Genomic DNA, 25879 nt, shown 5'->3' with positions numbered 1-25879 from the left:
ATCTATGGGGCTCCAAGGGGCTGCAAGGGACATGTCAGCCCAGCTCTGTACTTTGTAACCTGCAGTTAGATTCAGGCAGCCTGTGAGAAATGAATTGAGTCCCCTGGACTTTAAATCAGAATTCTGTTGTGTGCATTTTTCTGGAAGGATAGGCTGCAATCAAAATTTTCCAGGGTCTGGGACACAGTAAGAAGTATCTGGCCCTTGCCAGGTCAGAGCTATCTAACTGCCGCTCCATCAGTCCCTGCAAGCCAGCGACAGTGTACACAGCCCTTGTCTCTCACCAGCTTCGGGGACAGACAGCCAGGGCCCACACCAAACCTGAGCAGCCTCGGTAGAAGCACTAAACACAGACCTGGTGATAACTACTCAATAAATAAGGAACCATCAGCTGTTAACAAATCATAGTCAGCTGATATTAAGGGATTATTCTTAATTCGGTAAGGTTGGGTAATGAAATTGTGATTGTCTTCTTTTAAAATCCTTAGCCTCTGGGATGGAAAAGAGTGGGGAGAAATGAAAGAATAGCAAGTATTACAATCTTTGAAGCCAGAGCTGAGCACTTAGGGCTTCCTTATACTATTCTACTTCTGATTTTTTTTAAATTCCATAATGAAAAGTTTGAAAAATAAAAATAAATCAAAGCCACTATTCTTAACAAGATGCAAATGACTGAGCCAAGTGAAAGTGGTACTTCTCCTGGAAAGGGAAGCCTCCCCACTCCCCGCAGGCGCATGGCGGGGTCGCCTGCGCTGGTGCCCACCTTCCAGCCTGCCCGGTCCCCTGGAGGTCAGCAATTGGCGCCAAGCGGGGAAAGGAAAACAGGTAAGATGTGGGTCCCACCCGGAAAGGGCTCACGGTCCTGGCATTCTCTACTCCCACCTTGCGTCTTTGGGCACTTCACCTTCCAGGTCTCAGTTTTGCTCTTCATAAAATGGTTGGACGTCAGGAGGAGAGGTGCGTGGACGGCAAGGGGGTCCGTGGGAGCGCCTCCAGAGTTGTACAAGTGCGGCAGAGTCTGGCATTTTCCTGCGATGGCTCGGGGCCGCGGGGGTGGATGGAGAGGATCATGATTGGGAAGAGGGAACACACACGCACACGCACACACAGACACGCGGGCGCGCGCGCGCGTCTCCCTTCCTCTTCCTCCCACCCCGCCCCCCCCGAGGGGCGGTACCCCGGTCCCTTGGGGGAGGTTTTCGGGCGGAGGACCCGGGGAGGACGGCGCCCCGGAGGGCGGCGGGCCGCGGGGGAGCAGGAGCGGGGTCTGGGCCGCTGCAGCCGGGGGGCCCCTCCCCGCCGTCCCCTCCCCGCTGTCCCCTCCCCCTCGCCTCCTCCGGGTCCCCGGCAGCGGCGGCTGGAGGAGCAGCCGGCGGCGCAGCGGCCGCGCAGCCTTTGTCTCGGGACCGCGGGGCGGCGGGGCCCAGCGCTGGCGTAAGTGACCGCGGCCCGGGCCGCTGGGGTTCGGCGGGGAGCGGGCCGGGGGGCGCGGGCGCTCCCCGAGGGGCTGCGGGGCCGGACGGGCGGGGAGCGGGGCCGGTGCGCGCCCTACGAAGCGCTGCGGGCGCGGGGGGCGCGGCGGGCGCGGCGGGGTGCCGGGGTGCCGGGGTGCCGGGCGCCGCAGCCTTGAGCCCGAGGACGTGCGGCTTGGGTGCCAATCCTGGCGGCTGTGTTTCTCGGGGCAGAGGCCACGCGGGAACGGAGGAGGAGAAACGGGAGAGGAGCCGGCGAGCGTCACCATCATTACCATCACCATCACCACCACCATCGCCACCACCGTCACCACCATCACCATCACCACCTCCATCTCTGCCCGTCGCCCATCCCAGCGGCCCCCGACCTCCCCTCCCCTCTCATTTCCCCGGGTAACATCAACTTTATCAGAGTATTTCCTTTTCCTGGGTGATACTTTGAAACCTCGACAGAGTGCCCCAAATTAGGAATAAGTACCTGTGCGGTGGGGTATTCGGTCCTCTTTCCTTTGCCAGTTAGCTACCTCGGCTTTCCCATCAGGAAAAGGACCGCGGTGGTGCTCCCTTGCCCACAGGCAGCCTTCGATGGCTGGCAAGCTTTCAGTTTTTCTACTCTGGTGTTGGAAAGGGTTTTGTATATTAAAAAAATTTTTTTCTCTCACTTGGGAATAATGATGATCGTGATGGTAAAGTACTATCTTCACTAAATTAAATAATCAAGAGTTTTAAATTCTTCTCTCCTTTGATTTGTACTGTCAGAATACCAGTAGCAAAGAGAGGCATAAGGAAAATGAAACTTTGACTAAAATACCAAGAACAGAAGCTAAACAGGTACGTTTGAAGAAAAATCATCCCAGAGGGCTGAAGGCAATGACTTTTGTCTAAAGTGTAGAAAGTGCTCTTTTAGTGCTTAGTGGCTGTAGATGTCATTATTTTTGGATGCATGTTGCGTCCCCTGGGTGCTTTTCACCCTACCTGAAGAGTGTTTTAATTGTTGGTGTTTCAAAACTGGCATTTACCTGCTCCAAAGGACTGCTGAGCAGTCAGAGCACAGATCAGCCGAGCCGGAGGGGCTGTTAGGAAGCCCAGCATGACAAAGCACAGAGATCTTCTTATGAAAAGTAACTTGCAGAACACAAGATCCTAAACGCTCTGCATTTTTGCCTATGAGTTAGAAAATGAATCTCGAAATTTCCATGTTTTACGGTCTAGTCTAAGAAAGACAACTAGACAATCCTAAAGGGCTTGACATGCTTGGAACCGTCAGTATTACGGCAACGTTCCTTTGAAACAGGGTAATGAACCCCATGGTATGGTTTGCCATGTGTCCTGTTCCTACTTGGAGAAAAAGTGATAATACTGAAAATAATGTGGACCCAGTTGAGCTGCAGTTGTCATTGCCCAAATTAAGATACCTCAAATGTTGAAATATAATCATATATCATTAACTCAAACCTCTCTAAGTTGTGAAATGGACTTTTTTTAAGTTTTATTTATTTATTTGAGAGAGAGAGGGAGGTGGGGAACATCAGAGGGAGAGAGAGAGAGAGAGTCCTAAGCAGACTCCAGGCTGAGCTCAGAGCCCAATTGGGGGCTCGATGTGGAGCTTGACGTGGGGCTCAATCTCATGACCCTGAGATCACCACCCTGAGCATGACCTGAGCAGAAACCAAGATTTGGGTATTCAACCAACTGCACCACCCAGGTGCCCCTGTGAAATGGGGTTTTTAAAGAGTAGATGTGATTCTGGGGAGAATGACTTTGAAATCATCTCTTTCCCTAAAAATATTTTAGGGCCCCAAATTTAAGTAAGGTGTAGTCAATCTAAAGCAAGTACATTTTTAGAACAGACTTAAGGAAGGGGCGCCTGGGTGGCTCAGTGGGTTAAGTGACCAACTCTTGATTTCAGCTCAGGTCATGATGTGGGGCTTGTGGGATCAAGTCCCCCATGGGGCTCTGCACTGGGCGTGGAGCCTGCCTGGGATTCTCTCTTTCCCTTTCCCCCTGGTCTTCCCCACCCCTCTCTCTCCCCCTCTCTAAAAAAACAAAACAAAACAAAAACAAACAAAGCACCTCACCATGTTTCTGTTCTGGATCTTTGGGGAATAATTAGCATCTTTAGGAACTTCTGTGCCTTGGGTTGTTACTGAATTCTAGTGTTATATCCCACATGAATTGTTTAATTCATATGAATTTTTATATCCCCATATGAATTATTAAAATTCTTAAAATTCAATAAATTAAATTCACAATTTAAAAATCATTCATTCAATTTCAAAAATAATTCATTACTTTTATTGAAGTATGCTTTACATATGTAAAATGCACCACTCTTCAGTGTATAGCTTGATGAATTTTTATGTTTGTATATCCTCATATTACCGCCACCCAGAACAAAGTACAAAATATTTCCATCATCCTCGAGTGTTCACCCCCGCCCATCCCAGACATAGTGTTCCTCTGACTGCTCTCCTCTGACTGCTCTCAACTGATTTCTTTTACGTTTCCCCCTGTTAAATCTGGTTGGCTTATTCCTTCAGCAAATATGACCAAGTCCAGGGCCTGGGCCCAGCACGACACAGACGTGAGCCTTCCCCTGGAGAGCAAATAAGGCCAATAATTAAACAAGCAAGGGTAATACTGTCTATGCAGATACAGAAGGTCATAGGAACTCAAGGCAAGCCATATTCCAGTTTGGGGGGATGTTTTGTTTTGTTTTCATGAGAGGGGAAGCGAAGGCTTTTTGGAGGATGCGAATGTTTCTGTTGGGATCTGAGAAATGAGTAGAAGGTAGTCAACTAACACATGCAGGGGGAAGGAAAGGAAAGATTCTTCCAGGTGGAAGGAATATCATGAGCCATGGTTCAGAAATGAGAGCACATGGAGTGTTCTAGGAACACAAATAAGTCGGGGAGGATGGAAGTACAGGGCTGGGGAGAAGCACACGAGATAGAGCTGGAGAAGCCGTAGGGTCCCAGCCAGAAAGACTAAGGCCATGAGGAGGGTGGGGCTTTGCTCTAAGGGCAAGGAGAGTCTCTGGACAGGCTTTAGTCACAAGTGCACAGAATGAGATCCGATCTCTCAGCCGACTACGTAGTATGAGATTATAGGAGGGACTGGGTGGGAGGCTGTCACCGGCATCTACGTGAGAGGCTAGGGTGGCTTTGATGAGGCAGTGGCAATGGGAATGGTGGGGGGGAATGGATGGACCTGAAAGAGATTTAGAAAGTGAAATCAGCACAACTTGGTGTCTGACGTGCAAGGATTCAAGGAGGACGCATTGATTTTTTAGATCTTACAGAATGGGTGGATGATGGTACCCCTGGAAATCTGGGGAGCGAATCTAGTTTGTATAATACCCTTCTTTGAAGTATTTCTTTCCAAATACATTTAATGTCAGTTGCCAGCTAGCCAATGGGACATTCAGGTAGAAATATCTACTAGGAAGTCGTAACAGGTAATTATGGGGCACATTCTATATGCCAGACACTCTCTGGACACTGTGAACAAGACAATGTGCTGTGCCCTTGTGAAGCTCACATTGTATCAGGCTGGAGCTGCAGCCCGGGGTCTACCAGATATACGTAGTTAACTAAAGGCTTCAGAGTGAACGAGGTTGCTCAGGAAGATTTCAGTGAAAGGACAGAGGAGCCTAGCATAGCATCCCAAGGAACACTAGTATTCTAAAATGGAGAAGAGGAGAGATGGCTGGGAAAGCAAGAGAAGTGTGGCATTCAGAGGTCTGGGGAATGGTCCCCAGTGTCACACACTGCTGAAAAGTAAGATGAGGACTAGAGGTGTTCTGTTGTGGTGCTTCTCAAAGTGGGGTCCCCAGACTAACCACAGCAGCAGCATTACCCAGGAATTTAAAAAGACACTTTTTTAAAAAAAGATTTTATTTATTTATTTGACAGAGAGAGACACAGCAAGAGAAGGAACACAAGCAGGGGGAGTGGGAGAGTGAGAAGCAGGCTTCCCACGGAGCAGGGAGCCCGATGTGGGGCTCGATCCCAGGACCCTGGGATCATGACCTGAGCCAAACGTAGACGCTTAACCGACTGAGCCACCCAGTCACCCCTTGAACGACACATTCTTGAGTTCCACCCCGGACCTACTGAATCTGAAACTCTGAGAGTGGGTCCCAGCCAGCTGTGTTTTAACCAGCCTTCTAGGTGATTCTGATGTAAACTGAAGTTTGAGAACCATTGCTCTACTGCATTCATTGATAAGGAAGTCATCAGTGACGGGAAAGAGTGACGAAAACAATTTCATTGAAGTTACAGCTGTTTGGGATAAATTCAAAAAATTTTAACAGGAGTGTTCAAGTTTTGTTTTATTTTTTATTTGGAAATTTCCAATGTTTTATTTATTTTTTTGCAGGGTTGATTTTTTTTCTTTCTTTTATATACTAGGTGATAATAGATTCCTATTTTGTCTCACTCTGTTCTACATGATTTTTGGAGTTCTATTTTTATCTGCTTTGAGACACATCCCTTTATGGGCTCTCAATATGTTAGGCCACCTGCATCATTGATCATTGATTTGCTGTCCTCAACTCTGAAATGGAGGAATTAAAATTCCAAAATAGAGTGCAATCATGAATATAAGTGAGTCTTGACTCTGAATGGCAGCTGAGAAAACACGTAGATGCTTGAATTAGTTCTTCCAGAAAGTTCCAAGACTCTATCAGGGATATATTTCTAATTATTTGGACTTCATACTCATGTGAAGTAACTGGAAGTGTGCCTTTTCATCTAAAGTGATCCAACAACATAACCATAATTATTGTACTTCCAATGTACTTATGGAGGAGAGGACTCTTATTAACCAGGTCTTTTCCTGTTTCTTTTGTTGTCCCACTCCCAAGTATTTTCTTTCATTTGACAGGAAGAAGTAGAGCATATTACTATGTTTTGCTACCATCAGGGAAAATCTGTGGTAGATTTTCAAATCAGAAGAAATTGACGCAGATGTTACTCTTATTGCCATCACAGTTCACAATGAACACTCTTCATTTTATAAGAATAAAAACTGGTAGTTCCAGTGCTCTGCATAGTGAGTGACAGGCACAAAGAAGGTCCCCAAATATTGAGTGGATGGATGGATGGATGGGGAAGTGGTTAAGTAGTTGGCTGGATCAGTGGATGGATGGCTAGACGTGGTGCATGTTTGGAAGAGCAGATAGAAGAATGGATGGGTGGAGCAGTGATGGATGGATGGATGGATGGATGGATGGATGGATGGATGGATAAGTGGGTAGATGGGTGGCTGGCTGGATGAATTAGTGGATAGATGGATAGATGGATGGATAAATGGATATGCAGGTAGAAGATCAGATGGATAAAAAAAATTAGCATGAGAGAGTTGTCCTGCCTAAAGAGGGAAAAGCAGTCCTTGTAAAAATATTGTTCCCCCTGAGGAGGGTACAGTGAAATGTGCTGAAGACAGAGACATTACTGGTGCTGTTCCTTATTTCTAATGTGATCTCATACAAATCCCCTAACATCCCTGAGCCCCTGTGTGAAAGGATGGTATCGGCCACCCCACCAGCTGCCACATTTGGGGTCGGGACCCCATGTAAAATGGTCATGAATATGTTGTTAAAACTGTAAAGTGCTATAGGAACGTAAATAATCCTTATTACATGTGGATAGATAATGGATTAGAGTTCGAAGTTGCTTTTCAGTGTGTTAGGACTGCTCTTTTGCTCAACTTTGGGGACATCCAAGTCATTCCTTATGCCAACTCACACAAGGTTTCGGTGGGCTCCCTTTTCCTCCTGTCTGGATTAAGCAATGCAATGATCTTTTGCTTAATACGGTGTCTCCCCATATATGGTATGCAGCATAGAAGCACGTATTACCAGCATGTCAAACCTGTGATTTATTGACTTAAAACGAGATGAAATTGTACAGCAATAAAGTTAATCTAAATTCGATGTGAAGAGAAATATGAGGTAAATCATAACACAGGCGAGACGCAGCTGTCTATGGCAAAACAACTGTGAAGGTGGCAGGGACGCAAATGACTAACTTTGGGGCAAGTCCAGCTCAATATATCTGGGAGTGGGGTGCATAAAAGCAATCTGAAGTTACTAGTTACTAGCTGTTGAGAATATATCATGAGCTATTTTTCTTTCCAAGCCATGGGCCATCCAGTTGCACACAGTGAGCTTTCTTCTGCCCCTCTGTTGGTGGTAATGATCTTTAGAGATTGGCTGCTTATCTCTCTGTTGTTTACAAAGTGCTCTCACAAACTTTTTCTGTGCACATGGGTTCTGTTTAAGTGGTATCCCCATCGCCGCTTTACAGATAAGGAAGGAGGAGAAACGTTCCCTGTTGAGACCACAGAGCCAAAGACGCTGACTCAGGTGTTCCAATGAGAGCAGTTCTTTTCACTTAAGAACTCCTCAGTAATGGAGCTCCCGGCAAAGCGTGTGTCATGTTGCAGAGCTGTCAGCCTGTTGATCTTGTTAATATGTTGATTCTTTTGAAGAATCATCAAGTAGGTGGAAAGGGATCAGAACTGGCCAGTCCCCAGCCAATGGCGCCTCATGGATATAACACCCAAGGATGGTGTGTTCTCTGCCCATGCTGTGGGTCCTGGCAGGAGTGTGGGTGCCTCCTACTCAAGCTCAGGTTGAATGCGTACAAAGCAGGTGTGAGTGCTGGATGCTCTAGCACACCCATGAGTCTCTGGCCACGTTCGCGGGGGACATCCTTGCGTCAGAGGCGTCTAAAATGTAGTCAGTGGGCTGTTTAGCAAAGCATTACTGGATACTTGTGACCTCTCAGGGATGTAGTTTTTAGTCAACCTCTGTAAAACTGGCTCCTTGAGCCAATTCACAAGAAGAAAATAGACGCATTCATTCATAATCAGTTTATTCATACATTGTACGTTTGTGGAACTCCTACCGCATGTGAGGAGCCATAGCTATAAGAAAGGGTTGGTTTTTTTTTCAATTTTTTGTTGTATCTACTTGACATTTTATCAAAAAAAGGAACTGAGTTGGAAATTATAAAGACAAAGAATTTTTGAAGTCGTAGAAATGCTGATGAGAACAGTCTTTCAACTTTCATATTAATTACTGGCCTCAGACTCTCGACTCTACTTCAGAAGTGCTTAGCCCCTCTGGGGACTCTGGTGAGGGCTTCTTTGTTGATGCCATCAAAGTCTTCATGGAACATGATGCTTGGATGTCTGTGTGAATGACAAACCGTTATGTATTTTCTGAGGCAGAAGGCTTTGGTTTGCTTGTCAAACCAGGTCACAACACTTTCTGTAGGAGATGGTCTCAAATCGGGATGAACAGGTCTTGGAAAGTGCACAGAACTTGGCAACTGGCAACCCAAGCTCTGGAGTCATTGTGTTCTTGAGTGGAAAGCTTTTGGAGTCATACAGATCCGCATCTGAGGCCTCACTAGGCCACCTACCATGCTGGTTAACTGAGTGAGTAATTTTCCTTAATGTGCCTCAGTCTCCTGATTTGTAAGGTGGAGATTGTAACAGACACTCATAAGGATGTTATAGGGACCCACTAACCCTTAATTTGAAGACTCCCTGTGTGTCAGGCACCATGCTAAACATTTCTGTGATGTTATTTTATTTAATCCTTATGACACTGTATGAGGGAGGTGCCATTCTTAAACCCATTTTACAGATAAGAAAACCAATTAGGTAAGGTTGTGTTGAGTGTCTGGAACAGAGCAGCCTTCAGAAATTTAGCACATATAAGTCTAGTCTTTTCTGTGTGCTGGCTGAGACTGTGTGCTAGCCTCCCAGGGCTTCAGATTCTTCACAAGTGAGTGAAGACAATGGCAGCTGCCCTACCACCAGACAGTCGACAGAACTTTGACAAAACACTTCGTGTTGGGAAAGTACTGTGGAAATGCATATGGCCATAGTATGTCCCCTGGTGCACCCACCTCCCATACTGGGCCACGTGCTGGTGGCACCATCCGATGGCCCTAAGGAGAAGGCAGAGGTGCCCACAAAGAGGGGTCTTCTCATGTTTATGACCTTGGTCTCAGTGGCCATCTTGGCATCTTCCTAATCTCACCCTGACATCTGAATGACTCTGTTAATCAAGACATATGAGCCCCAGCTACATTTCAGGGTTCAGGGAGGGTTGGAATCGGAGCAAGAAAGAACATTGAGAACATTATCTTTGATGAGAAATTTGCTTCTTAGTAGCATCTGTATCTCTCTGTGGTTGTAGTGGCATGAATCTTACTTCTATAGAGATGTCTCCCAACTGCCTTGCTGCTTCCTGCCCAGTGACCACCAGTGACTGGCTCTGTTCTTTCCAGGGTGGCGTGCATTCCCGTCATTGGCAGAGAAGGAGTTTCCATGTCCACCTCGTTCAGGTTGGGCTTAGCAGTGGCAGTGCACATGTGTTGCTGGATGGTGACTGGACAGGGTAGGAAGGAGGAACACCCCTTACCCCAGGCCCTAGGTGTGGCTTTTCTGGGGTTGAGTAGCAAATGACAGAGTCAGTGGCGATTAGTGGCAGGGATGAGCTTATGCCTTCCCTCTGGCTACATCAGTCTCTCCTTTTCTACAAGAAGGAGGAGAAGAGGAGAGGGAAGGGCATGTGGGGCACTTGGCTATGTGTTTATGTTCAACACATCAAGGGGGAAAATGGTGCATGTTTGTGTCCCTCTGGACCCGTTACACATCTGCAGGCTGGAGTCCATTTCCTTTTTGTTCCAAGCAAACCCTTAGCTTGTTTTTTGGGGGAAAATCCCTGTGCCTTCATTACAAAAAGCATTGACTTTTCCTGAATTTCTTACATGTGGCACAGGACTAAGAAATGTAAACATTCTTATGAGAAAGTTGACTATTTATCTGATGTTCCCAATGTAATAACAGAAATAAAATCTAACTGAAAATAAACAATTAGCCTCATCAAGAGGAAGTTAAACAAAATCTTAGTTTGTGCACTTGCTGATTTTTCCTCTCTGCTACATCAAAGGAAGAAAATGGATAATACAAAAAATGTTTCAAACGTTCAGGGCTGGTTGCTGTTGACATTCGGTGACCATCACTTTTCAGAGTCCACAGACAATGAAAGGACAGACAACAGCTTAAGTCACAGAAATGTTGTCTTCTACCTCAGCAGGTGTGGGGGCAAAGTCTACTTGCCATGTGGGAAGCTTTCTAGAATATTCTGTCTTATGTGGTTTCCCAGAGACAACAGGTGGGTTGAAACAAATATTGAACAAGAGAGAGGAAGCTGGGTTTTAGTTCTAAGTCCACCTCTGCCTAAGCTTCTCACATTTGCAGTCTCTGAGTCTCTTTTGTTTCTTCTCTTGTAAGTGGGGGTGTAGGGTACACAATTTCTAGGATGCCTCCCAGCTCCACAGTGCTACAGTTCTATGCTTCTATGCCTTGTGTGTGTGTTTTCCCCCAAAATCTTTTTTCTTACATTCTGAACTCAACATCCACTAACTGTATGCTGTTACCATAATTACCCAATCACTGAACACCACATGATGGAGAATAAAGTCACAACTATTTATTTTAAACGGTTTCATTATTTTGGAGGGAGGGTGGGAGAGAGCTCTATGCATGAAGCTCTAATTACAGTAATATAGTGCATTAGATTATAGCTCTCTTCTGCCCTATTTTATTGATGATCATAGCCCAGGAAATACAAGCCAAGATTTTTATCTCCATGCTCACATTGCTTACATTCCACACATCCACCAAGGGGCCAGCTCTCCCAAATGAGGAAAGAGGGGTTGAGGTTGTGAATCTCAGTGTAGGGAGGGTCAGTAAAGGAGGGTATAGAGGCTTCATTGGCCCCACACAGAACGCATCAATGAGGCACACTTTATGGTGCTGGTCTGGGCTTCAGTCTTCTGTGTCTTAGGCGCAAGCAAAGCCTGCTGGGAGTGTGCACCTCAACCTTTAGCAGTGTGTCACTGAGAGGCTCCGCCCTGTGCCAAGGCTATCACATAGAATTATCTTTCTTTCTAGACTATACGTTTTTCTTAAATATTTTTGCAGAAGAAATAGCCAGATATTAACACAAACTCAACGAATAAGTTCTATGAATGGAGGGGAGTGCAAAACTTGCAGAAATATTTAACATGAATGCCCAAAAGAAATTTCAAGCAAATACAGGCTACTTTGGGGTATTGTCCCAGGTCTCACAAATATTCTACTCTTCAAGGTACTTGGGTGGAAGACATTGAAAGTGGTCATTGCTAACGTTTTTGGAGTGCCAAATACGGTTCTAAGCATTTTTATGTGATTCTCTATAAGTTCTATAATTATCCCCATTTTGCAGATGAAGAACGTGAGGTACAAAGAAGCTAAATAATATGTCCAGAGTTTACCTGGCTAGTAAAGGGCAGAGCTAAGACTTAAGCAGTTTCTATTTTCCCTTGCTCCTTTTGCTGCCACCACCCCTGTACTGAGAAAGCACTAGCACTCCAAAGGATGAACTGTCCAGCTTGTAGACGTTATAGGTAGAGTTAATGAAGGGCAGGGAAGCTTTGATCTAGAACATTTCCAAAACTGATTTCATGGCAAGCGTGGTGGATATATCTCTAAAGTTTCCTTTCCTGGACCTCCAGAGAGGCCCAGGACAGAACAGAATCTCCTGAAATTGGCACATTTTCCAGAACTAAGCAAATGTTTCACTGACATTCCCCTTGCTTCCTGATAAAGCCAGCTCCAGTCTTACCCTCCACTGATGGGCTTGCTCTCCTCCTTGGACCAATAAGCCAAGAAGGCCTGGTTTTGTACAAAAGGAGAGACCCTGAAAAAACCATGCATTCTGTCTTGTAGCTATGAGATGGATTGAAAATTTGTTCTGTTTTGTTTTGTTTTGTTTTGTTTGAGAGAGACAGGGCAGGGGGAGGCACAGAGGGAAAGAGAAAGAGAATCTTAAGCAGGCTCCACGGCCAGTGTGGAGCTCGATGCGGGGCTTAATCTCATGACCCTGAGATCATGACCTGAGCCAAAACCAAGAGCTGAATGCTTAACTAACTGAGCCACCCAGGCACCCCGGATTGAAAATATGTTTAAAGAGAGATGTGAGCAAAAGACCATAGCTGTTGATGGGGGAAGGTATTGGTTCTGACTTGAGTGATCAAGAAAGGTTTCCTTGAGGCAGTGGACCCTGACCTGAGTGGGTTGGGGGGGAGGGCATTCCTAGCAGAGGGAAAGTATGAGTGAAGGCCCAGGGTCAAAATGCACAACACATGTCTGGAATCTGCAAGGGCAGGGAAGCTTTGATCTAGAATGTTTCCAAAACCGATTTCATGACAAGCATGGTGGATATATCTCTGAAGTTTTCCAAGCAAGGGATGCTGCCTTGTGCTGCAGCATCAGATTGTGTGCGAGAGCAGAGAATGATAAGGCTGTCAACAGAAAGATGAGCCATAACATAGGTGGTTTTGAACCCAAAGCTAAGGATTGAGTTTTACTAAGTAGCCAGTGATGAGCTGTCTAAGGTCATGGAAGAAGAGAAAGAAAGCACAATGATTTATGCCTAAGGAAATAAACCTGGCCACAATCTATAGAATAGTAGAGACTGGAAGAAAGGGAGAGACGTCAGTTTAGAGACTAATTAGGAAGCCATTTAAATAATTCAAGCAAGAGATAATGAGCAGTTTCTGAACAAGACGAAGACATGGAACGTGGAAAGGAGTATACTTTTAACTCAGGGAGTAGTGAGGGGGTGGAATCTTCAAGTATTGTTCTAGTATTAGAAGTGGAGGGAAATGAAGGAGCCAGACTGACTCCTAAAACAAGGAGAAAGATGGCTTAGTTAAAAGAAATATGAGTTTCTGGGTGCCTGGGTGGCTCAGTTGGTTAAGCAACTGCCTTCGGCTCAGGTCATGATCCCAGGGTCCCAGGATTGAGTCCTGCATTGGCTCTCCACTCAGTGGGGAGTCTGCTTCTCCCTCTGACCCTACCCCCTTTTGTTTTCTCTCTCTCACTCTCTCAAATAAATAAATAAGTAAATAAATCTTAAAAAAAAAAAAGAAATTTGAGTTTCTGCTTCCAGAAAGATAGAGTATAAGTAACTATCCTTTTCTGCTAAGTAGAGCTAAAACTCACTGGACGTTATGTATAAAACAAATACAAGAAGCCTGAAAAGTGGAGAAAAAGGGCAAGTTCCACTAGGGATCTCAGAGCTTGAAGAATGGCATGGTGCTGAGTTCCCTGAATTTCATCTGCCTCTTATATCTCAGAGTCTCATAACATCATGCTCAAAACATCTAGGCTTCAATCAAAAATCACTCATAATACAAAGAACCAAAAAAAAAATCTCAACTTGGGTGAAAGAAATCAAGTAACATTTGCCTACGCTGAGACATATCTTAGAATTACCTGACAAGGATTTTAAACCAGTCGTCATAAAAATGGCTGAACAGTTCTGAACACATTTGACACAAGTGACAAAGAAGAAAATCTCAATGAAGAAATAGAAGATATAAATAAAAATGAAATGGAAATTTTAGAACTAAAAAACACTAGAAATAAAAGACAAATCTCAGTGGATGCACTTAACATCAAAATGGAAGAAAGAGGAGAGAATCAGTGAACTTGAAGATAAGGAAATATATATTCCCCAATCTGAATAATGGAGAAAATAGACAGAAGAAAGAAAGAATGAAAAAATGAAAGAAAGAAAGGCTTAGAGGCCAATGTCTTCCAGAAAAGAGAAGAGAAGGGAACACTTCCCAGTTCTTTTTATGAATTTATTATTACCCTGATATCAAAACCAGAAAACAACAGTACAAAAAAGGAAAACCAAACACTATGAATACAGGTGCAAAATTCCTTTATGAAGTATTAGCAAACAGAATTAGAATTCAACTATATATAAAAAGAATTATATATCATGACTAAGTGGGATTTATTCCAGATATGCAAAGCTAGTTCAGTATATGAAAACCAATCAATGTAATCTATTATATTAACAGGCTAAAGAAGCAAAATCACATAATGGTATCAATTAATGCAGAAAAGATGTCTGACAAAGTCTAAAACCCATTCACAATCAAAACTCTGAGAAAAGAAGCCGTAGAAGGGAACATCCTCAACCTGACAAAGACATCTACAAAAACTTTATAACTAACATCACACTTAATGGTGAAAGACTGAGTTCTTTTGCCCTAAGATTGGGAGCAAGGATGTCCACTTTCAGCACCCCTATTCAACACAGCAGTGAGAGTTCTAGCCAAGGTAATAAGGCAAGAAAGGGAATATAAGGCATACAGATCATAAAGGAAGAAATAAAATTGCCCTTATTTGCAGATGACATCATTTGCTACATTAAAAAAAATCCCCCCAAATTCTCCAAAATCATTACTGGAACTAATAAGTGATGTCACAGGATATAAAATTAACAAACCAAAATAAGAAATAACAAACCATATTTCTATGCAGTAGAGAAGAACACTTGGAAACTAAAATAAAAAATACAAGACTATTTATAGTCACTCAAAAAAATAAAATACTTAGGCATCGATCTTAACAAAAAACAAACCATATACGAGGCTTATATGCTGAAAACCGCAAAGCCCATGAAAGAAATGAAAGAAAATCTAAATAAATGGAGAGACACATTGTGTTCATGAATTGGAAGATTCAACTTATTAACAATGACTATTTTTTTCCAAATCAATGTGCATGTTTAATACAATTTCTGTCAAAATCCCAGGAAGATTTTCTGTGGATATAGACAGAATTATTCTAAAATTTATACAGAAAGGCAAAGGAACTACAATAACTAAAACAATTTTGGGGGGAAAAAACAGTAAAATGGGCAGAATTAGTTTACCCAATTTGAAGACTAGTATACAGGTGTGAAGATTTAAGCCTGTCAGACACACAGATCAGTGGTATAGAGTAGGAGACCCGGAAAGAGACCTAGACAAGTACAGCACTAATTTTTTAAAAGATTGATTGATTGATTGATTGATTTGAGAGAGAGAGAGAGAGAGCAAGAGAGTGCACATGGGGGGTAGGGGCAGAGGGAGAGAGAAAGTCTCAAGCAGACTCCATATTCAGTGTGGAGTCTGACATGGGGCTCGATCTCACGACCCCAAGATCATGACCTGAGCCAAAATCAAGAGTCCGACCTTAACCAACTGAGCCATTTAGGCATCCCATTCCACACTGATTTTTGACAAAGATTCAAAAGCAGTGCAACAAAGGATAGTCTTTTCAACAAATGGTGCTAGGGCAATTGAATATTTTTTAAAAAGAATCTTGGCTTAACAGACACATGAAAAAGTGTTCAATATCGCTCGGCATCAGGGAAATCCAAATCAAAACCTCAATGAGATACCACCTCACACCAGTCAGAATGGCTAAAATTAACAAGTCAGGAAATGACAGATGTTGGCGGGGATGCGGAGAAAGGGGAACCCTCCTCCACTGTTGGTGGGAATGCAAGCTGGTGCAGCCACTCTGGAAAACAGTATGGAGGTTCCTCAAAAAGTTGAAAATAGAGCTACCATATGATCCAGCAATTGCACTACTGGGTATTTACCCCAAAGATACAAAAGTAGGGACCCGAAAGGCTACGTGCACCCCGATGTTTATAGCAGCAATGTCCACAATAGCCAAACTGTGGAAAGAGCCAAGATGTCCATCAACAGATGAATGGATAAAGAAAATGTGGTATATATATGCAATGGAATATTATGCAGCCATCAAAAGGAATAAGATCTTGCCATTTGCAACGACGTGGATGGAACTGGAGGGTATTATGCTGAGCGAAATAAGTCAAACAGAGAAAGACATGTATCATATGACCTCACTGATATGAGGAATTCTTAATCTCAGGAAACAAACTGAGGGTTGCTGGAGTGGGGGGTGGGGTGGGAGGGATGGGGTGACTGGGTGATGGACACTGGGGAGGGTATGTGTTCTGGTAAGCGCTGTGAATTGTGCAGGACTGTTGAATCTCAGATCTGTACCTCTGAAACAAATAATGCAATATATGTTAAGAAAGAAAAAAAGAAGAAGAAGAATGTAGCAGGAGGGGAAGAATGAAGGGGGGGAAATCGGAGGGGGAGAAGAACCATGAGAGACGATGGACTCTGAAAAACAAACTGGGGGTTCTAGAGGGGAGGGGGTTGGGAGGATGGGTTAGCCTGGTGATGGGTATTGAGGAGGGCACGTTCTGCATGGAGCACTGGGTGTTATGCACAAACAATGAATCATGGAACACTATATCTAAAACTAATGATGTAATGTATGGGGATTAACATAACAATAAAAAAAATTAAAAAAAATAAAATAAAATAAAATAAAAACAGAATTTTGAGAGAAAAAACAAAACAAAACAAAAAAAAAAGAATCTTGGCTTAAAACTCACACTTTACACAAAATTTTATCTCAATATGGATCATAGATTTCAATGTAAAGCATCAAATTATATAAAACTTTTAGAGGAAAACATAGGAGGGCTCAGTGAAGTGTTCTTAGATATGACACCAAAAGTTCAATTCATAAAAGACAAAAATCAATAAATTGGACTATGTCAAAATTTGAAATGTTACTTTGCAAAAGACCTTGTTGAAAAACTGACAAGACAGGCTACAGACAGGAAAAAAAAAATATTTGCAACCACACTTTTGACAAAGGACTCTTATCTAGCAGGTATAAAGATCTCTTAAAAGTCAACAGTATAAAAAACAATCTTGCTAGAAAACAAGCTGCATGAAGAGACATTTCACTGAAGAGGCTGTATTTATGGCAGATAAGCACTGAAAAAATATTCAGCATCACAAACCATCAGGGAAATGCAAATTAAGACTCTGATGAGCTATCACCACACCCTTATCAAAACAGATAAATAAAATATATTAACAGTATCAAATTCTGACAAGAGGTGGAGAAAATGTATCTCTCGTATACTGCTGATGGGAATGTGAAATGTTACAGCCACTCTGGAAAAGAGTTTTGTAGTTTCTTTAAAAACTAAGTGTAAGTGAAATAAGCCAGACAAAGAAAGACAAAAATACTGTTTGATACTATATGATCTAACCTAGATATTATATATATATATATGTGTGTGTGTGTGTGTGTGTGTGTGTGTGTGTGTGTGTGTTTATGTGCTTATCTGCCATAAATATATCCTCATCAGTGAATGCGTGTGTGTGTATTTATTTATTTATTTATGCTCAGAAAAGAGATCAGGGGCACCTGGGTGGCACAGTCAGTTGGGCGTCCAACTCTTGGTTTTGGTCGGGTCATTATCTCAGGGTCATGGGATTAAGCCCTGAGTCGGGCTCTGTGCTCAGTGGGGAGTCTGCTTGAAATTCTCTCTCCTTCTCCCTCTGCCCCTCCCACTGTGTGCTCTCTCTCTCTCTAAAGATAAATAAATAAATCTTTAAAAGAAAAGAGATCAGATTTGTGATTATCAGAGGTGAGGGCTTGAGGGGTGAGAGAATTGGATGAGGTGGCCAAAAGGTACAAATGTCCAGTTATAAGAAAGATAAATAACTGTTAGGGACGTAATGTATAAAATGATGACTATAGTTAACACTACTGTGGTATATTTGCAAGTTGCTAAGAGAATAAATCCTAAAGGTTCTCATCACAAGGAAAAAAAATTATTTTTGTAAATACACGAGATGAACAATGTTAACTACATTTATTGTGGTAATCATTTTGCAATGTATGTAAGTCAAGCCATTATGCTGCACACCTTAAACTTACAGAGCGCTGTAGGACAACTCTATCTCAATAAAACTGAAAGAAAAAAAATTTAAAAACAAAAAATTGAACATACACTTACTATACATCCCCGCAACCTTTATCTCAGAGTGATGAAAACATATCCACACATGAACCTGGACACCATTGTTCATAGCATTGTTCTGGGGACTCGTATGCCAAAACATAAAAAGCCAATCTCTGAAGATCACATACTATATGATTCCATTTGAATAATATGCTCAACAGTATAGAAATGGGGCATAATCTAATGGTTGCCGGGGTTAGGGATGGGGAAGGGAGGGGGAAGGTGGGTGTGATCATAAAGGAGTAGGCTGGGGCAGATATTTGTGTTGCTGGAATAGTTCTGTCTCTTAATTGCGGTGACAGTTACCGGAGTCTACACATGTGATAAGATGACAGGGGACTAGACACACCCACTGTTTCAATGTCAGTTTCCTGGTTTTGGCACTATACTATAGCCATGTAAGATGTAACCACTAGGGGAGACTGGGTAAAGGGTACAAAGGACTTCTGTGTACTGTCTTTATAACTTCCTGTCAATCTGTACATTATTCAAAAATAAAAAGTATATATATATATATATATATATTTGAGAGAGAGAGAGCAGCGGGGAAGTGGAGGGGGGGGATGGAGAGGGAGAAAGAGAGTCTCAAGCAGGCTCCACGCTTAGCACGGAGCCATGTGGGGTTCGATCTCACGACCCTGAGATCATGACCTGAGCCAAAATCAAGGGTCGGATGCTTAACTGACCGAGACACCCAGGCGCGCCACAAAAAATATTTTAAAGAAATACAGAAGTCTGGAGAAGAGCTGCTTGGAGACGAAGATAGCATTTGATGGGGAGCACACTGAGCTGGAGGAGCTAGTGTGATCACTGGATGGAGATGTGAACGGACAGCTTGCAGTACTGGCCTGAACTTCGAGAGCATCTGAACCCCAGATGAGGCTAAATTAAGCTGCAGGTCCGTAGTGTGGTTGCTAAGGGAGAGAGGGGAAAGAAAAGAGAAAATAAGGGTATTTATGAGGCAGGAAGAGGAAGAATTGCTAGCAGGAAAAATGTGGGCTCTGGGTTGTCAGTGGGGCAGAATTGATATGAACATAGGCGCAGCTTCCTGAAGCCTTTTTATTCCACCAGAGAAAACAAGGGTTTTCAAATTATTGGACTGCACATCAAAACAACTGGATTCTAGAACCAGATCTGCAATAAATTAGTTAGGTATATAATGTTAGGTAAACCACTTCATTTCTGAGTCTCATTTCTTTAGCAGAACTGTGTAAGTCAGTGTTCTTAATCAGGTAGTTTGGGGTTTGGATCTGCCCCACCTGTGTTCATCTGGGGGCCCAGGTTAAGGGCCACAGCTACCCTGGACACATCTTCTCAAGGCAGATTTCCAGAGCACTTTTTTTTAAAAGACTTATTTATTTATTTCAGAGAGAGAGAGAGAGAGAGCAGGGGGAAGGGCAGAGAGAGAGGGAGAGAAGCAGACTCCCTGCTGAGTGGGGAGTCCGGTGAAGGGCTCAATCTCAGGACCCGAAATCATGCTCTGAGCCGAAATCCAGAGTCGGAAGTTCAACCCACTGAGCCACCCAGGTGCCCCTCCAGAGCTCATTTTAAGCCTCTGCTTGCTCATGTCTGAATAGCAAAGGGGACTCCCCGCTAAAATTCTCTTGTAAAACAAGTGACAAATAACATGAAGGGTGGGGAAGAGTGATCCACCCCTAGTGGATGGGGATAGGAAGCGAATATTTGCTGAACAGGCCAGTCTTGATGTGGTTTGAGCTCTGCGTTAGGCTAAACTTGGGTTCAGGATACTTGGAACAATCTATCCCTGCCTGCTCTGACTGATGCTACAGTTGTGTTGGTCTCTTCATCAAATCTCAGCTGAACCTGATTTTCTGGGATGGCTTCAAGCTGGGAAAATTCCCGGATTCCCCTTGGACTGGCTGTGCCTGCTTCCTAGGAGACGCCCGACCTTGAGTTAGCTTTCTGGAGCTGAGGCCCAGGATGGTCACCAACCTGATGTTTTCTTCACAGTGTGGAACATCTTTTGTTGGTCCCTCCAGACCCCCCTCCCCATTTCCTACCCTGCTGAGTTTGGACTCTGTAGCAAAGGGCTCTTTTGCATTCTGTCATCTGCTTGGGTTTGGGCCCTAAGGAACTAGCAAGGGATCAGAGTGTGGAGGACAGTGGGGTTGGGTATTTACTCCCTGGGGGATAGCCCTGGCTTGCCAACTGTGGGGCAGCCTTGGACTGACTATGGCATAGCCTTGGGTAACTGTGGGATAGCCCTGACCTAACTATGGCGTAGCTCTGGACTGACCTTGGGGTAGCCTTGGGGGACTGTGTCCCTCCACTAAATTCACTGATGCTCTCAATACAGCTTTTCTTATCATTTCCTTTCCCTCTAGAGTAGCTGCTTCCTCCCCTTTGCTATTCAGCTGTAGGTGGTAACAACTCTACTTCTGGGTTTCTGAACTTTCCCCATGTGCTTTCCATCTGTTCATATCTTTGTCAAGAGTCCTTTTATTAACCTCTCCCCAGATGACCCTAACTTGAGTGTGTCGTGTATTTTCTGCTGGGACCCTAGCCGATATGACCTTAGATTCCAGACTGGTCCATGAAAGTGCAGGGATTTCTGCCCGCTTTGTTCACCTCACTGCCATAACCCCAGTGCCCAGAAAAGCACCGGGCACATAGAAGGTGCTCAATAAATATTTCAATGGTTCTTGAATGAAGAGAAATGAACATTATGTCTCACACGGAATTTGTTTGCTTTTGTTTATCCGAATGAGGAACGAATGCTGTGCTCTTCAAGGTGGGAAAGGGTAAAACACCTGAGAGGGCCACTGTCTTAGACTTGGAGAGTCTTTTCTTTTTCTGTTTTAAATTGTGGCAGTCTAACCATTTTGAAGTCTACAGTTCAGTGGCACTAAGTACATTCACATCGCTGTGCCACCATCACCATCCATCATGAGGACATTTTTTTATCTTCTCAGACTGAAACCCTATACCCACTAAACACGAAGTCCCCATGCCCCAGCCTTTGGCAACCATCATTCTACTTTATTGCCTCAATGAACTTGATTACTTCAGGTACCCCATGTAAGTAAAATCAGAAGACATTTTTTCCTTTTGTCTGACTTCACGTAAGTATAATGCCCTCAAGTTTCACCCATGTTGTATCACGTGTCAGAATGCCCTTCCTTTTGAAGGCTGAATAATATTCCATTGTGTGGATATGCCGCATTCTGTTTATCCGCTCATCTACCAACAGACACTTGGGTTCTGCCACTTTTGGGGTATTGTGAATAATGCTGCCATGAATGTGGGTGTATAAATATCTGCTTGGATTTCTGCTCTCAGATTTTAGGGGTCTATACTTACAAGTGGAATTGCTGGATAATATGATAATTCTACATTTAACTTTCTGAGGAACCACCATACTGCTTTCCACAGCAGCTGTACCATTTTATATCCCATGAGCCATGCACAAGGTTGTCTCTCTCTGTCTCTCTCTTTTGATAGTAGCCATCCTAATGGGTGTGAAGTGGCATCTCACTGTGGTTTTGATTTTTCATTTCACTAATGATTAGTGATGTTGAGCACATTTTCATATGCTTATTGCCCATCTCTGTATCTTCTTTAGAGAAATGTCTATTCAAGTCCTTTGCCCATTTGTGCATCAGGTTGTTCGTTTTTATTGTTGAGTTGTAGGAGTTCTTTACATATTCAGGATATTAAATCCTTATTTGATATATGTTGTGTAAATGTTTTCCACTGGTGGCCTTTTCACTTTGTTGATAGTGTCCCTTGATGCATAAAAGTTTTAAATTCTGATGAAGTCCAATCTAGCTGTTTTTTCTCTTGTTGCTTGTATCAAATCTGGAGACTTGGGGGAGCATCGTTGCTATGTGGAAATATGACATCTTTTCTCAGTGGGTCCCACACCGCTTTGTGGTGCCCACACAGCACCCCTTTACCACTGAGCAGAGCCTGTGGGGGGCACAATGTCATGTAAATTCTCTCTTCCACTCTTGTATCCCACCAGACTACAAAAGTCCTGGTGGTAGGAAGTTTCTATTCATCCTGGGGCCAAGTAAAGTGCTACACAGCACAGTGAGGGGCTGAGAGAATGTTGGATAAGTAAATATCAGGGTACCTGAATAAATGGCTGTAGGAAGGAAGAAATTGGCTCCTCAGCAGGGCAACAGAGCCTCAGACCTGATTGTTTTCAAAAGCTCTTTATTTCTTTCCTTTCTTATTGTCCTGAGAGGTTGCTTCTCAGTGGGACCTGGCTTTTATATAATTGTTTGCCACATAACAATACTGTTCTATAGCTCTGAGGCAGGGGCCTAATTTCCCTCCTTCTTTAATGAAAGAGACATGTCTTCTGTGGGAAATCAGTGATTTATTGAGTGACCAAAGACTGTTTCTGTTCCTAATAGAAACCAGTGTAGATAAGCTACTTGCTGAAGGTGAGGAAGGAACATGACCAGCTATTTCTGAATAGGAAATTAATTTCATTGCCCCTGGTGTGTCCTTGCTAATTTGGAGCTGGGTTCATCCTGATGTTCTCCCTCAGATGGCCAGCCCTCCTCAGGACATCCAATCCAAACACCTTTTTAATGAACTTTGTGCATGTAACTCTCCTGTGATCCCCCAAGGCTCTTAGAACACAAATTCAATATAAAATCAAAATTGGGAGCATTCATTCCAAATTAAAATAAAATCTACTGAACGAAGCATGAATAGCTGTTAATTATCCTTTTTTAATTTTCCTTCCTTTTAGGATTGCTGATGTCACTCTCAGATAAGGGGGTAGCAGGCCCCAAAGCTTAGGAAATAATAGTGGGAGAAAAACATGAAATTAAGAAAGTTCTCTCAATTAACTTTTTGTGCAAATTGGAAAAAGGCTATCATTATAAATTATTATTTGATTTTAGCAAAGGAACATCTCAGTCAAGCTTGTCTTTCTTGTCCTGCTGCAGCAAGTTTGAAAACCCATGACATTCTAGAAAGAGCAGGGCTTTGAACTCAGACCTGGATGTGGATCCTTGCAGCACTTCTCGCCTTCTCTCTGTGGGATCTTGCAGGAGTTATGTAGGCAATTTTAGCCTCTATTTGTTCATCTGTAGAAGAGGGATCAAATGGAAAATGCTTTACAGAGCTGCTATAAGATTAAACGGAATAACATTTGTAAAGCATGTAACATATGCTCCATAAATAGCCCTTTACACCCTCACCCCCCGTACGTGACATTTGTTGTGGACATTGCAGTTTAAGGGTAGAGTTACTTGTTAGGGGATTCCTAATTTAAATAACAGACTAGTGGTACACCCCATGACCAAGGCCCCGTGGACAAAAAAACGATTCCTATTTTTTGCAAGGCATCACCTCCTTTATCCACATATTTCTTCAACAGACGTTCATGGTGCGCCATGAAAAAAGAGCTGGTGGCAGGGAAGGATGGAAAACCGAGCTTGTCCCTGGAAGCGTGGCCTAATTTGTAGCTTCCTTTTTCTTCCATGACTTATTTCCAAACGTCACAGGACAAGGGTCACTTTTTCGATGAGCAGTAAGTCAAACATCGACAGGGTTCTTGCGGCAGAGTTAAAAGGTTTCACTGCAGGGCAGGGAGGAAATTTCTAAAAATTGGCCTCCCGGAAGATAAGGGGAGCTGAGCATTTATGGGATTTTACGAGGGGGTGGAGATCTGGAAAGTGGATGGAGGTGATTGGACATTGGGAAAGGTGAAGTAAGAGGGAAGACCTCACTGCTTCTGCGCAGGCGCCACCCAGTAACATCCGGGCACTTGCGTCGTATGCATAAAAGATGGCGGCACAAGTGTGAGCCGCGGGGGGAGATCTCGCGGTCCTTCTTTGCGGTTGCAGGACTTCATCCCGGTTTTTTCTAGTCTTATTCGGTCTTGTGGCAGTCGGTCAACTTTCTGCAAAACAGGTTCATCAGTCAATTAGGTTGAACGGAGTGTTCTTGGGGTAGAATGGTCAGGCATGGGTTAACGTGTCGTTTCACCGATTGTCCGCAGATACTTGGGTTGGTTTGGGAGAGCTGTTGTTGCCACATTGATCAATGCCTGAATTCCCCACATTACTGTAAGCTCCAAGGATGGGCTCTGCGGGTTTCATTCAGGGCTGCATCCCTGTGCCCAGCACACCATCAAGAGAGCCATCACTAGTCACAGCTGGCCACTGACGTGCACCCAGGAAATAACGTTTTTGCCTCATCTAATTCAATGTAATCTCCTCATTCTCAAGTCCCAAATCCGAGAAGAGACTGAAGCAAGACGTGGCATGTTTGGTCGCTTCGTTTTTCTGTTTCCTTTTAGTAGGGCAGGAAGGGAATGGAGTGGCTTTATCTAGGTGCTATTTCCACCCCCATGAAAGAGCAAAGGGACGTTGCAAAATTTGGGGGGAGAACTTGGCTGCAGACTTAAAGGATTTATAGGAAATTATAAACAGCCTGCCCTGTGGAGCCCAAAGGCAAGTGAGGATAATTGGAATCCTCTTCACCGAAGAGATATGAGGCCCTTCCATATTTTTTAATCACAAATTTCTCCACTTTTATTCCCTATGGAGAAATCTGTCTCCACAGATATTTATAGTTCAGACTCCCAGAAGGTGGAAGCCTCCCATCCTTGCTCCTCAGAAGTTTTCTTCTGCTGACAGAACAGAATAGAGGTGCTAACCCTGTCCAGAGGGCTCACGTTAAAGAGGACAGATAGGCCACCTGCTTGTTACAAGGCCCATGGCCACCCGGGGCTTCCAAGAGGAGGGAAAGTTGCTAGTCTTCATTTTGGAAAAACAAATTCCATGCAGAGACATTTTTGTGGTCTGTTCTCACTTTTAAAGAAGTTTGGCAACCAAGATTAGTGTCTTTTTAAAAGATTTTATTATTTATTTTAGAGAGAGAGGGTGTGCACACAGGGGGAGGGGCAGAGAGGGAAGGAGAGGAAGAGGGAAAGAATCCCAAGCCAACTCAGCACTGAGCACACACTGAACATGGAGCCAAAGGCAGGCTCGATCTCACCAGCTTGAGAGCGTGACCTGAGCCAAAACCAAAAGTTGGACACTTAACTGAGCCACCCAGGTGCCCTGATCAGTGTCTTTTTTAGAACAATGTTGTTCCCATTGTTAAAACCCAAAATTCAACTAAGTAAAAGTTAAAGATCTTATTGGTTTTACTCAACAATTTATGAAGAGGGCAGCATTCCATCTAGGAGAGAGAAAGGAGCTCTGAGGAGCTGTAGAAAATGGGAGACTTTTATAGGCAGAAGGGAACAGGAAGAAGGAAGTTACACTAGCAAAAAGCTTGGCTGTGGCAAGGTCACCTTCCTTTAGGGGATCACAAGGGTCTGTCAGGCAGATTACCTAACTCGTGCTGATGAGCTGAGTCCTGATTGACTGGTTTAAGATTCCACTTCTGGAAGAGGCTGAAACTGTAATGAAGTTAAATCTTAGTTTAGTGATGTGGAGCTTAGCATGAGTGACTCCATTTTGGGCCAGTTGTCCTATTTTGAACACTAGGTTGGAACCCCTCCCCTCACTTTGTGATTACCAGAGGTGATTAACTTACAACCAGGAAGCCCTCCTACATTTCTTCGGAATGAACAATATCACACACTTACTCTGCACACTTATCTGTGGTAGAAGCAGTGGTTTACTTGGCTTAG

At 43.7% G+C, this 25879-nt stretch overlaps 1 protein-coding gene across 2 annotated transcripts in view; it reads left to right on the top strand.

Moving 5' to 3' along the window:
* The first annotated feature begins 1222 nt into the window (after positions 1-1222).
* Positions 1223-25879, top strand: part of GPR45 (G protein-coupled receptor 45) — an 82533-nt gene continuing 57876 nt past the window's right edge. Inside the window, exons 1-2 of one of the 2 annotated variants that reach the window (XM_078056718.1) lie at positions 1223-1434; positions 1686-2303. The gene's annotated coding sequence lies outside the window, so the exon portion shown is untranslated. The remainder of the gene's footprint in view (positions 1435-1685; positions 2304-25879) is intronic. The other variant, XM_036096556.2, reaches the window with a different exon arrangement.

The sequence above is a fragment of the Halichoerus grypus genome, chromosome 10 (assembly GCF_964656455.1).
Source record: "Halichoerus grypus chromosome 10, mHalGry1.hap1.1, whole genome shotgun sequence".
NCBI lineage: Eukaryota > Metazoa > Chordata > Mammalia > Carnivora > Phocidae > Halichoerus > Halichoerus grypus.
This window is presented reverse-complemented; position numbering and strand designations above follow the sequence as displayed.